At 48.5% G+C, this 13,252-nt stretch overlaps 1 pseudogene; it reads left to right on the top strand.

The window, feature by feature from the left end:
* Window positions 1-2,530: 2,530 nt before the first annotated feature.
* On the top strand, window positions 2,531-10,381 carry LOC149349548 (uncharacterized; annotated as a pseudogene).
* Window positions 10,382-13,252: the final 2,871 nt, after the last annotated feature.

Genomic DNA, 13,252 nt, shown 5'->3' with positions numbered 1-13,252 from the left:
GTCTGCAATCTGATTAGCAGAGTCTGCGGATCAATCATCCTGCTGATGCACTGCTCTCGGGTTCCGTCATTGCGTGCGACGAAGCGAGCTAATCTACTAAAAGTAGGCATTCACTTTGTCTCGCAAGAAGACGAAAGTTGTGGGGCTCATTCAATCATGGCTGTTTAACAGTCAGGACAACTTGCGGTTGAACATGAAGGAGAGGCGACAAGTGACAGCCACCCATGCCGTCGATGTGTCACTGGGACAGCATCCAGACGTGTAGGCCACTCGTATAAGTTTAAGGTAAATACCACGTGGAAGAATAATTTCAAGAGAATAGAATGACAAGCACTGATCAAAAGAAAACGCTCCCACGAAGCACTCACTTATAAAACCGAGTTTTATCGGCACGCAACTGACTCACACATACATGATTTAACCAATTTTACAAACACGAAAATGTCCACCAAGCAGCGGCGGTTATTTAACTGTGTCGGTTGCAACACCGGCTACTGCACAAACCTACGTCCTTCGCGCCAGATGCTCACCTAAAGCGTAGCCGGCGTACGCGGGAACTTGTGCGCCAGCACTTGAATCACTTCTCATTCATCAATAATATCAGCGTAAGCTGGCCGCCTCACGTCCCCATGCAGAATAGCACCGCGCGTCTGGTCCAGAGGCCGTGTCGAGCATTCGACGAGCTCCCATCAGCGCCGAAGGAGCGCAACTTCTAGGTGGGAACCCGTCCGCTTGCGACCAAGTCCATGATCCAGCCCGCAGCGTCCGCCAGGATGTGAAGTCCTCGGAGGAACGGCGCCGGTTGTAGCTCCACCGATGCACCGCCGTTGACCAGCGCGGTGTTAGCAGTCGGCTCTTGGGCGTATACGAGTGCATCTCCTGCGCTGTCTGGTTGGGCAGCCCTTGCGTCGTTGACCAGGTAGCCGCCGGAGGCGTCTGCAGTGGCTGGTACGAAGGGTCCCCCGAGGCACTCTCGATGACCACGCAAGGGCGTGCTGCAGCATCAGCTTGAACTCCGCCGTGGAGCCGAGCCCAGTCTGCGGACAAGCCATGGGAACCTCGCCAGCCAATGCAGTCGTCGGGGGGCTCGACGTACTCGGCACAGCGCATAGTTTGCAGAATCACGATGCAGGAGCCGACGTCCTCAAAGCTCGCAGGAGAAGCGTTCTGTCTAGGTCGTTCCCTGGCACCAGAGTGGCGTGGTGCTTAGCAAAGCTCACGCTTGTAGTATGTGGCAGCGCCAGTGCGCGAGAAGAACATCCACGTCATTTACAAGCATTGGCACTGCGGCTGCCGGGAAACATTACAGGCATTACTTGATGCGTCGTAACTGCGTTTCGACATTATGGGCCTCTGCGCATTCGTGATTTGGCCCGATTAGCGAAAAGCGCGAAATATAAGGCCAATTTCGTTCAAACGAGCTCTGATTATTTCTTGTTGGTTAAACAAAATTGTTTCAACGGCGCGCTAGTTTCACTATCGTCGTCGTCGTCTTTAGATTAGGCGCGCGCGCATCTGCGCACTGTCGTCGTCTTCCACTCTTTCCTGAAAAGGCGTAACTTGCATCTCCACACCCACAAAGGAGGATCGGCCAGGAGACCGGCGGCGTAGGAATCAGCAGGACAAGATCGTGTGAAGAAAAAGTAAAAGGCAGACGAACACACGCGCGGTTTGGCAAAACCAATGGGGGCCAAGTAGAGCACAGCGAATTCAATAAAGGGAGAGGCGAGAATATTATAATTGTTAGCATGGGACCCGATGCGATGCCTGTATGAAATTTTGTTCCGCCGAACAAACAATCCCGTGGCTGTGCCTCAGCGTAGTGGCGTCAATTCATAACCAGATAGACAACGTTCTAGTAACGGTTAAGATCATCTAGGGCCAGCATGGCGCCACGACCCTCGATCGCGTCTACGTGTACACTTGATTCATTATAACCGTAGGTGCACAGGCTGGCTGCGGGAAGTCGCTTTGGATACGATTCACTTCACGCATAAATTATCGGCACCGACACTGGGATAGTAGTTCACGATCCGCTGAGGGATTCCTGTATGCATCCTGCCTTCTCAAGAAGACCACACTAGATCTACCGTTCATTTCATATCACGCCTTCTTTTTTTTTTCGAACAATATTGTACACTGTTCAGAAAAGTTATGAAGGAAGCGCAAGAGCTCATCTTCCACAATTTGTTGAATCCATGGAAGCAATCTTTTTTTTTTCATGTTTTCATGTTTTTCGAATGAAAGAGGCAGATAGTGCGACCTCTCTTCTTGCTGGATTTGTTGAAACTGTATTGTGGCATCCTTAGGTGGAGCTTAGTGTCTAATTTTTGCACTTTGGTGGTGCAGTAACAACAAAGAGTAACAAAGTGTGCCAAAGTACATACTTACTACTCGTTCGGATTCCGATTTTCATGGCGTGCGAGTCATTTATAACGGCAGCTACACGTGGTACACTTTCGCGAAAAATCCCTGGGCGCGTCTGTATCACAAAGTGGGTTAGGATGCTTCCTTGTCTAGCGGTCTCAGCATGAAACGGGGTTTTGAATGCATTGCACTCATGGAGGCCAGCAGTGGGATGATGTCGCCTGCACTCTGCAACCCAAGGAGCGTTTTTGCTGGAAGGTGCGGCGGCAAACAGCACCTTCAGTCGGCTACTAAAAGCTCTTCGAGTGGTGCCAAGCTGTTTAAAAATACCACTTTGATAAACATTGACCTTTCTGGGCTTCTGACACGGTGGTTCGCTCAGACCGTACGGCAAAGTGCTGAAACTTGCTGGGCTGCAGAATATCTTGGGGTGCAACAAAAGCGGAGAGCTTACTAACACATCATGTCACGTAAGACGCGGAGAGGCCCACTGCGTCATTTGATGTGCCACGCAAACAAAACTACCGACAAATATTTCTTCTTTCAGCACTACCGCCTCCCCCCCCTTCCCTTTTTTTTTAGGTGGGACGGGGAATTTGTTACTGTGGTACATGCCCGCACTAGTTATTCGCGTTCGCATTTTGGCAGCTGTTTTGAAACAACGCGCAGAAGCTCAAGCACTAACAAGGTGTTCGTGTCGCACGATGTTTCCTGGTTCACGGCGTGAGCCGAAGTTTTGCACCAGCGGTGTAGAAAAAATTGGAAGAGAAAAAATACTTTCCATATATTTCAGAATAAAGCAACATGAGACCTTGCTCAGCTCCCAACTTGACTAAGCTGAAGTGCCTTTTTAAATAACAGACGGAACATTGGGCGCCAACGCTAAGGCTGACGTCTGACCGTCCGCTGGAGCGGTTTAAATTGGCTCAGCAGTGGCGGCTTGGCGCAAAGGCAGCCAGAAATGGCATTGCGGGCGGTCGCGCTCGCATGTAGATGCGCGCGCGATCGGATTGTCCGCCCACCGAGTCGCGCTTGACTGCGTCGTCGTAGCAGAGTGCGCCGAAACGGAAAGGCACGGGCTCATCAAGCGGCGCGGCACAGAGGCCGGCCCAGACAAAAGGCCACGCTTGCGGCAGCCGGCCCTCCCTTAACGAGCTCGCGCCGCCGAAAGGTCACGCGGAGCCCGTCCCTACAAAGTACCGCAGCACACGAAGCCACGAATGCAACTGCGAACACCGTACACAGCTTCGTCTCACGCTGCCAATGCTCGGTTAGTTGCGATAGAGTCTTAAGGCTCTGAGCGACAGTGCTGGCAGAGGGGCAAAGCGCAAGAGCTTCCTCGCGTGGATTGCACGAGATCACCAACTCAAACAAGGGCGCCGGTTGAAAGCGTTGTGGCCAGTCGTCACCATCTGTGTACAAGCTGCCTATGGTTGAAGGAAGGGGGGGGGGGGGGGGGGTAGATTAGGGTGTGGCGATTTCTAATGCTGCGTTTCAAACGATTCGTATTGAGAGAAATTTCGTAGTCTGTAATTTATTCTGAGCTTTCACTTCTCTTGTGATATAATTTGGACTACCGTGTTTGAGAACCACAAATGGTAACGTCATTTCAATGTGACTAACGAGTTGACAGATCATTTTCTGTTCCGCGGCCGTTCACACTTTACATTCTTCTAGCCATTGTGAGCACTCGTCACCGCTTTTGCCAGCAGACAAATCCGAGCACACTCAGCACTCCAATGCTTTCGGTCAAGGGTGGAAACCTTACACAGCCAGTGGATACGTAACAAAAACCACCCTCTAAGCCAGTGGTGTTTAGCATTAGGAGTGATGTTTAACATCGCATGGCTGGAATTTGGCGCAACGTCGGTACAGAGAGTTTTTTTTTTTTTTTTGCGCTTCAAAAAGCTCTATGCGTTGGGGAAAATCTGTGTTTGGGAATCGGAAGCCAGCACAATATTCTTTCTTGCCTCTTTATCAGGAATCCCATTCCAGACAAGGCTATACCATACCGGCAGTGCCCCTGCCCTAGCTTGGTGTCTTGAACGCATCCCCCGCGTCGCTGAGCGCGGACTGGGGCCAAGTTTTATCCCGTGGGACTTGCATGAGTATCGGGCCTAAGCCAGGGCGCTGCTTTTACTCTTTTAGCGCCACGGGGTGGCTTGCGAAGATGCTGCTGCGCTCGCGGAACGGAGCGGAGAGGACTTAACGCGGCGAACTCGAGCGAATCGTCTGGTGACGAAGTCGTTCGAGCCAGATACCCGGCTTGTTCCGCTCCGGGGCGGCTACTTTCAATAACTGCGGGTTTCACTGGTCCAAGGTAAAAAAGTACAATAATACAAATGATTTTTTTTTCAATAGTTTATGTAAAATTTTTGTTCAATTTTTTTTTTCAATATGATATTCTCCTAATGTTTTAATTTTGATGATTACAGGTTGATATTGCACTACTGCACGAGTTGGTGATACCTTTATTTTTTTTTTCAAGAGAAAACACCGCAAAAGACGTAGATGGAAGCAGAAGCAACAATTGTCCCGTGTTTTCTCTGCTTCCGTCTAAGTCTTCAGCGCTGTTTGTCCTTTAAAAAAATTGTCTGTTATGCTAACACCCCCCCCCCCCCCCTCACCGCCCCTCCAAAAAAAAAAAAACAGCTGACTTTTAGCTCCAGCTCTCGATATCAGTGTCGTCAGTGGAAGGAGTGTGGTACACCACAGCCGTATCTAATACGCCAGGAACTTTTGTGGCGTCTACAGCAAGAGCTGCAAAGCGCACGAGCGGGGGCTCCCGATACACATTTTTCTATTTCAGTTGCCCTCTACCTTGTACGGCTTTCACTTCCGATTACGAATTTCTGAAGTACTGCTTAGTTTTTCGCTTCCCGTCTACATTATCGTCTTTTATTGAGCCTTGGCTAGCACTTCCGCGATATTTCATTGAGCGACCATCTCAAGTTACACCTAGCTATGACGATGAAGTAATCAATAAAAAGAACAATGATCGGTAGAACCATCGTTACAACCACATAATTATGCATCCAGTACGGCCTAAAAACCCTCCTCACTCAATTCTTGAGAGTGGGCTGCATAGCGTGTCATGCCGTATCCCTAAGCGCTGTGGCTGGCAGCTACTTGCCTAGCTGTTGCCTAAAATCATAAAATAACGTGCAGGAATGCCCATATTAAACAAGGAGAAACATAACCATCGAAACAACGTCGTGCACACTGCTAGCTGACCGATTTGGCCTCAACCTGCCAACTGCTAGTCGTCCTCATGAGCTTACTTTATAAGAAGACTGGACACAGACGTGGAGGGACATCGCTGGAGCCCAGTGTCAGGGCTCTTTTCTTCAACTGAGAGGATTTGCGAAAACTCTGTGTATTTCGTTTGTAGCTGCGCGGTTGCTTTGAGGGAAATTTTGTTCACAATTATTCCCCAGAACTTACTCCACTTTGAGGTATTTCCCGAAACATATGGGGCTCAGATGGGCTGCGAAAGATTTCGTGGTTTCAGGTGTGTTCCATATGGCAGCATCATGGAATGAAATCCCCAAGGACATTCTGGTCACAGGGATTTGGAAAAAAATCAATTAGACATGAATAAATGACTGCCTCTAGCTCTTCAACATCAACACGTCCTGGTATTGCGTAATGAAAAAGTTGATTGTGCTTTAACTGTTCACAGCGTTCGCGACAGTCACCCTTTTGCCTGATATCCGCTTGGAAATATTGTCGAGTTTCAAGGAGAAGGCAAAACTTTCCGTCTCTCTTCCGTTTGTTTTCTTTCTCTGCATTTTCAGGCTCAAGTTTGATGTTAGCAACTTGTGTCCCCCCGGCAACGAGGAAAAGGTGGCGGCCGGCCGGCATACAGAGGCGCCCACTTTCCTGGAATCCTCGCTTGGCTGCAAGAGGGCGACCCTGCCCCCCAGCGACCACGCACTTCACCACAAACCGCTTCCATCTTCGCGCAAACATCTACGCCTCCTACCATTTGCTCACTTGCGCAACTCCACAGTCCCGGTTAATCCCTCAGCGCCGTAAGCGTACTCCTCGCTTCGCCTTCTCCTGAAGCCCGCGTATTGGTGGTCGCTGCTCGGAGCGCGTGGCGAGCCCGCGTCCGTCTCCCTAGGTGCCCCCACGGGCGTCACGAAAAGCAAGACTTAGCCTGGCCGCCCAGTAAGCTCGCCTGGCTCACCTATGGCCAAGGGTCCCGAGCAAACTCTAACGAGCGGTAAAAGTTTTGCCAATACTCGTGGCATTTTTTGGCGATCACTTCAGTTTTACTTTTCGTCTGTATTGAGCTGAGTATGGTTGACTTTCATTCACAAGGCCACTTTTAGCTGGCCCACATGATTTGTAGGAGAGTGCCATTCAAAGATTAGGCGCACTGCAAATGGCCGCTAACACTTCTTAAGTGGTCAAGCACGTCGACCTTTGTTTTTTTTTTCTTGTTGTTCTGTCTTTATTTTTAAGCGTTTGCTGTTAAGTGCAAGACTAGACGAAGGAAAAAATAGGTGCTCAAAAGCATAAAAAAACCCACCTAATTAAAGCCTACATGTGCTGAAGCAAAGTACCGTATTATGTATAGACGTTTAAAAAGTTTCTCAGATCCATTTCAAGTGCTCTGGTCATAACTCGCCTTGAGCGATTTCTGTTTTAACAAACTGCCCTTGAAGAACAAAAGCTCTTACATATATCAACTTTTCCTCTCACTCAGAACTGCTGCTGCATATGAAAACGGAATTTTACAAATAATCGGAGTGGTTAGGGCGGTACTCAATGAAATTTTGACTGTCAGCCCGAGTCGCGTTTCAAAATCTGGAGTGTTCAAGATCTGATTGAAAGCAGGACCGGCCTAAATACAAAGCCCAGCAATGGGTTAGCAGTTCGTAGCGCATATTTTACGGCGACTACAAACACAAAGACACGTCGGGACAGACGTCCGGAGGGGCGCGGATTTTTTTCACATAGATCACGTCATGGGGCGATGCAGTAACCCCGCTCTCATGTCGTATTTTTTTGATTCTGCGGGCTTTCTTTCCAGGACGGTCAATGTTCTAAACATTTCAGTCTGCTGTTTTTGAACAGCATCTAAGTAATCGAATTCACGCTTTTTTCGCCAAGCCAACGCATGAAAAGTTAGCTAATAGCATTTTACTAACAAACTGACTTGCTGCAAAATCCTACAAATATATATATATATATATATATATATATATATATATATATATATATATATATATATATATATATATATATATATATGTGTGTGTGTGTGTGTGTGTGTGTGTGTGTGTGTGTGTGTGTGTGTGTGTGTGTGTGTGTGTGTGTGTGTGACGCAGGTGTGACGTTCTACGTCACACCTGCGGTAAATCAGGACGTTCTACGTCCGCCGCTTATGAACGTGGGTGGCGCTGATGAACACTCTCAGGGTTAGGTTACTTGTAAACATAAATACCCCCGAAAGCAGAAGGTTTGACAGCCGTCGCCGTAGCTCAGAGGTAGAGCACCGGACGCGTAATTCGGAGGTCGTGGGTTCGGATCCCACCGGCGGCATGTGGTTGTTTTTTCTTCTGCTTTTCTAATCAATTAGCTTTAAGCGATGACATATTAAGTAATATTCTAAATTGATCAACACCACAAAATAAATAAATTAACTAAAAAAAAATCCCCTGTGCCCCTTGGTTTCTGTGGCTGTTGGCTTCTGTCATATTTACAACGAGCCCCTCATTCCCCTTCTTTGTTTGCTTAATTGCTTAGCGAGGGCCTCGATTCTGGCAGCCTTGATGCCATAGGAAGCATAAGAGGGTTCTCACACAGCTTCCACCCTCTCCGTTCGATGACGTTCTACGTAACACCTGCGGTAAATCAGGACGTTCTACGTCCGCCGCTTATGAACGTGGGTGGCGCTGATGAACACTCTCAAGGTTAGGTTACTTGTAAACATAAATACCCCCGAAAGCAGAAGGTTTGACAGCCGTCGCCGTAGCTCAGAGGTAGAGCACCGGACGCGTAATTCGGAGGTCGTGGGTTCGGATCCCACCGGCGGCATGTGGTTGTTTTTTCTTCTGCTTTTCTAATCAATTAGCTTTAAGCGATGACATATTAAGTAATATTCTAAATTGATCAACACCACAAAATAAATAAATTAACTAAAAAAAATCCCCTGTGCCCCTTGGTTTCTGTCATATATATATATATATATATATATATATATATATATATATATATATATATATGTGTGCCGCTGAACTCGGCACAGAACGTTCTTTCCAGGCGACCAGACGATTCGCACGCCATGGAAAGAAGCCAAACGGTAAGCGCGTCCTTGAACACATTTTTTCTCCTTATTGCTGCTGCACCATCAAAGTGGATTGAAGAGAAATTGACACTTCGGACGTGACACTAAGCTACGCATAAGGATGCCGACAACCTGTTTCCACTCATCCAGTTACATGAGAGCTGACATTATCTGCTTCTCTCATCTGAAAAGGATTTAATGCGGCAAAGAGACAGCTGTCATGGATACAAGATTTGAGATACTATCTCCGACAAAAGAATAGGCATCAAGTCAAAGGACCGGCAGGGTGTGGCTGCCTTTACGTTCAGGAGACAGGAGGCGCATGAGAATCCTCACCTCTTTATAAACCTTTGTCCCAGTGACAGTGCATGCAATCTGCGTGAAGTGAATCGCGCTGAAAGCATCTTCCTGAATATAGCGCAAGCACATGCGGCGAAAGTGAACAACGCGCACGTGTGCGCGCTATCCAGGTCCGTTGCGTAAGTTTGGCCTCGGTTTGAACAGTCCTATCATGCGATTATATGACGCCACCATGCTTGGGCACAGTCACAGGAACGTTTGTTCCAGCGTGCGAAATTTTGTTATAAAATGATGTCGCCTCACATTCAAGCACTTATTGCTCTTTCTGTCCTAATCGAATTTGGTCCACTCCCTGCTTCTAACGCATCCACTTCGCTGCGCTTTGCAGCCCAGATTTTCGTCTAGCTTTTACTTTTCTTTGCAAAACCTTGCCCTGCTGGTAAGTCTTTGCCCGCCTTTCGCCTTTCGACTCACTAGCCTGACATGCAAGTTTGCACCTGCTCAGGAAGAAGTGGAAAAAGATGACCGATACACATGTGCGCGCGCTGAAACATATCACGACACCGACGACGATGAAACGAGTGCAGAGTTAAAATAGTTAGCGTTAACAAACAACAAGAAAAAAAAACAGTGACATTTCAGGCGAAATTCTCTTATATTTCACGCTTTTCGCAATTTTGACTAAACAATAACGCTTGACTGAAGGCTCATAATCCCTAATCGCAGTCCGAGCATTTGTCAAAGAACGCCCGCCATTTTCTACGGCTGCGGCAGTGCCATCGCTGGCACATGACGTGGCTGTTAGTCCCCGGCCGAAAGCTTTACTAAGCAACACGCCATTCCGCTACAAAGGAACACCGCACAGCTCAGCATTCCTCTTGTGAGCTTTGAAGACTACGGCCCGTGCTTCATGCTTCTGCAGAACCTACGGGGATCCAGGCACGTCGAGCCTCCGCCCATCCAGAATTATGCCTCCACGACTGCGTTGGACTGTCCGCAGGCTGGTTTCGGCGCCGTCCAAGACAGCGCTGCAGCTCACCGTGGTGAACGAGAGCGCCTCGGGGGACCCTTCGTGCCAGCCACTGCCGACGTCCCTGGCAGCTATTCTGTCACCGACGCGAGGGCTGCCCGTTCAAACGGCGCACGAGATGCACACGTACGCCCTGGAGCTGACTGCAAACGCCGTGCTGGTCAACCACGGTGGAGGAACAGCTGTCGGCGCCCTTCCGGGGAATTCGCATCCAGGCAGATGTACTTCATCCAGAGGGGCATGACTTCAGCCGGGAAGTTTCTCTTCAATCTGCCGCACGAAGCCGATGTGATGGCGCAGGGGCTTCGCGCCAAATCCGCACAAGCATGCTGACGCGTGGCCCCAAACGTGCGGTTGCGTTTTTTTGGGTAGCTATGCCAAAGTGATTCTGCCAGCATTTGAATCACTTCGCCAAAGTGATTCAAGTGCTGGCGGGGAAGTTCTCGGAAGTTCTTCGCCTGCGCAGCAGCTGGTGTTGGATGCCGTACAGCTTGAGATTCGGCAGTGCTTGATGAACATTTATGTATTTCTAAAAATTGTTAAAACATGTATATAACCATTAGTTGTCGATTGATAAATATTCGTTTTATAAGTCAGTGTTTTGTGAGGTTGTCTTCTTGTCGTTAGTCTTCGTCGTTTTGTTAGCTTTTAATAGTTCTTCCCAGGAGTACTAACCAGGTTGCGTTTAAAATTTACTCTGTTCCCACCGGTGAGACGAAAACAATGCACGTGAGGCGGACCCAAATACTTTGATGTGCGCTACGAAAAGAAAGGGGACGTGAAAGTTGGTTATCATCTCGGAGAAGACTACCCTCGGCGTGGATAAGTGAACTCTTACGCAAGAGACGAAGCGGCCGCGGTGGCTCAGTGGCTATGGTGCTCGGCTGCTGACCCGAAAGACGAGGGTTCGATCCCGACCGCGGCGGTTGAATTTCTTTGGAGCAGAAATTCCAGAAGCCCGTGTACTGTGCGATGTCAGTGCACGTTAAAGAACCCCTGGTGGTCGAAATTTCCGGAGCCCTCCACTACGGCGTCTCTCATAGCCTGAGTCGCTTTGGGACGTAAAATCCCATAAACCAAACCAAACCAAAGAACCCCAGGTGGTCAAAATCATCCGGAGCTCTTCACTACGGCGTTGCTCAGAGCCTGAGTCGCTTTGGGACGTTAAGCCCCCATGAACCATTACACGCTTGGAGGACAACTTCATATCAGGAGCGAGTGAGTGTGAGCACTGTAGCTTGCGTCTACGTGGGCCAAAAAAAAAAAAGTTGTTTCGGCCAAGTATAGCGCCATGATTTAAAGGGCCAGCATGTTCTATGAATATTCAGCTGCAGTGCTAGGATGTCAGTAGTGTCTTGATTAATTCAGCATATTCTCAAAATCCACTTGATTTGCTAATTAAGAAAGCTAAACAGATTTTAATCGTTAGCTTTCATGCAAATCTTTTAACGCGGTAGTATCAGAGCGTGTTGAAAATAGCTATAGCAAAAAAAAAGAGCTATAGCTATATAGTGAAAAGAGCTATAGCAAAAAATTGCGTCCGGTCTGCTCTTGCCAAGTCGTGCGAGCATCAAGTGCGTGACAGCGTCCATGCCCAACTAAGGCGATTGGATAAGGCTGGGTATCCAGGAGAAATTGTGGCATCTGTGGTGGAAACCCAGATTCGCGAGGTGAAATCTGGTGGGCAGTGCAAGCCAAGTGAAAACGCACGTACCAAACAGCGACCTGTCGTTGTGCCCTACTGGCATCAGGTCTCACACCGCCTCAAGAAGGTCGGCGACAAGTGTGGCGTGCGTGTAGTATTTTCGGTCCCGGAAAAGCTGGGACGCATGTGCCGCCTGGTGAATGATGCCAAAAAGAGGCCTATGTGCAAAATTAAGCACATCAAACCTCTTGTTGAATGTGAAGTTGGTGTTGTATACAGCATCCCCCTCGCCTGTGGCAGACGGTACATCGGACAGACGGGACGCTGCCTCAACGAACGCTTGCTAAAGCATCGCCGGACAGCTCACTCATTATCTGGCGGAGGTCACCTAGCTGACCACATTCGCCGTTGCTCACACAAGCCAGCATGCAAGGCGTTTTTAGAAAGGACAAGTGTGATGCGTAAGTTTAAGACTCAAAAGAGCCGAGAAATTTTTGAAGCGTTCAGCATTATCAATGATAAACAAAAATGCGTCAGCAGCCCTTCTGCGGCGCTACGCAAAAAAGAAATTGATTACCAGAAGGCAAACGGGTGGATTCAGCCAGGTAGGAGATAAATAGTAGGTGCGCCGATGTGGCGAACATGAGTGGCATGGCACAGGCGCCTTCTGCATTTTTTTTTATTATGGGTTTATCTTGTCACGGATTACTTTTCCTTGCGCCCCCTTTTGTATATTATATCTGTTTGTGAAATTGTGAAATAAACCTCAGTTGAAGTCCGGCGTTCGTCCTGTCTCGTCTACCTTCGTCCCTGTCATTTTAGCCGCTGGAATGTCTCACAATAGTACTACCAACCAACTAGCCCAACTTTGTACGCTTAATGAAAAACGCCCATTCAAGTGCATTCAGTAAAAGTTACGTAAGCCTGGCCCCTCTTTATTTTTGCTTCAAATAAGGTTGGTTGGTTGGTTTATGGGGTTTAACGTCCCAAAGCGATTCAGGCTCTGAGAGACGCCGTAGTGGAGGGCTCCGGAAATTTCGACCACCTGGGGTTCTTTAGCGTGCACTGACATCGCACAGTACACGGGCCTCTAGAATTTCTCCTCCACAGAAATTCTAGCCGCCGCGGCCGGGATCGAACCCGCGTCTTTTGGGTCAGCAGCCGAGCACCATAGCCGCTGAGCCACCGCGGCGGCCTTCAAATAAGGGCCGCAGTATTTAATATTTGTCACGTGGATATGCGCTCCCGCGACTCAATATTAGCGTCTTAAAACTCGTTGCCGATCAAATCGACCGTATACGCTGCCATCTATCTGCTCGCTGTCGATCGGCCGAGTTGGTGAGGGAACTCTATTAGTGATGCAGTGGTTTCGTTGACGATGATCGCCGGGACGAACTTGAGTTCGAGGAGGCGATCTAGTTTCCTTTGCATTAATACGCCGGGTGTCAGTGAACACGTTCAAAAATTCTTAGATATAGACATTTCGAATCGCAAAAGAAGGCTCTACAGGAAGAAACTCTCAGCAGCGGTGGACGTCAGTAATTGCAAACAGCGTTCTAATTATCTAGCAAATTAACTGAAATATAGTGTATTCTTAAGTAACGGAGTTTGA

This window comes from Amblyomma mixtum, chromosome 3 (genome assembly GCF_055824585.1).
Source record: "Amblyomma mixtum isolate Tamu chromosome 3, ASM5582458v1, whole genome shotgun sequence".
NCBI lineage: Eukaryota > Metazoa > Arthropoda > Arachnida > Ixodida > Ixodidae > Amblyomma > Amblyomma mixtum.
This window is presented reverse-complemented; position numbering and strand designations above follow the sequence as displayed.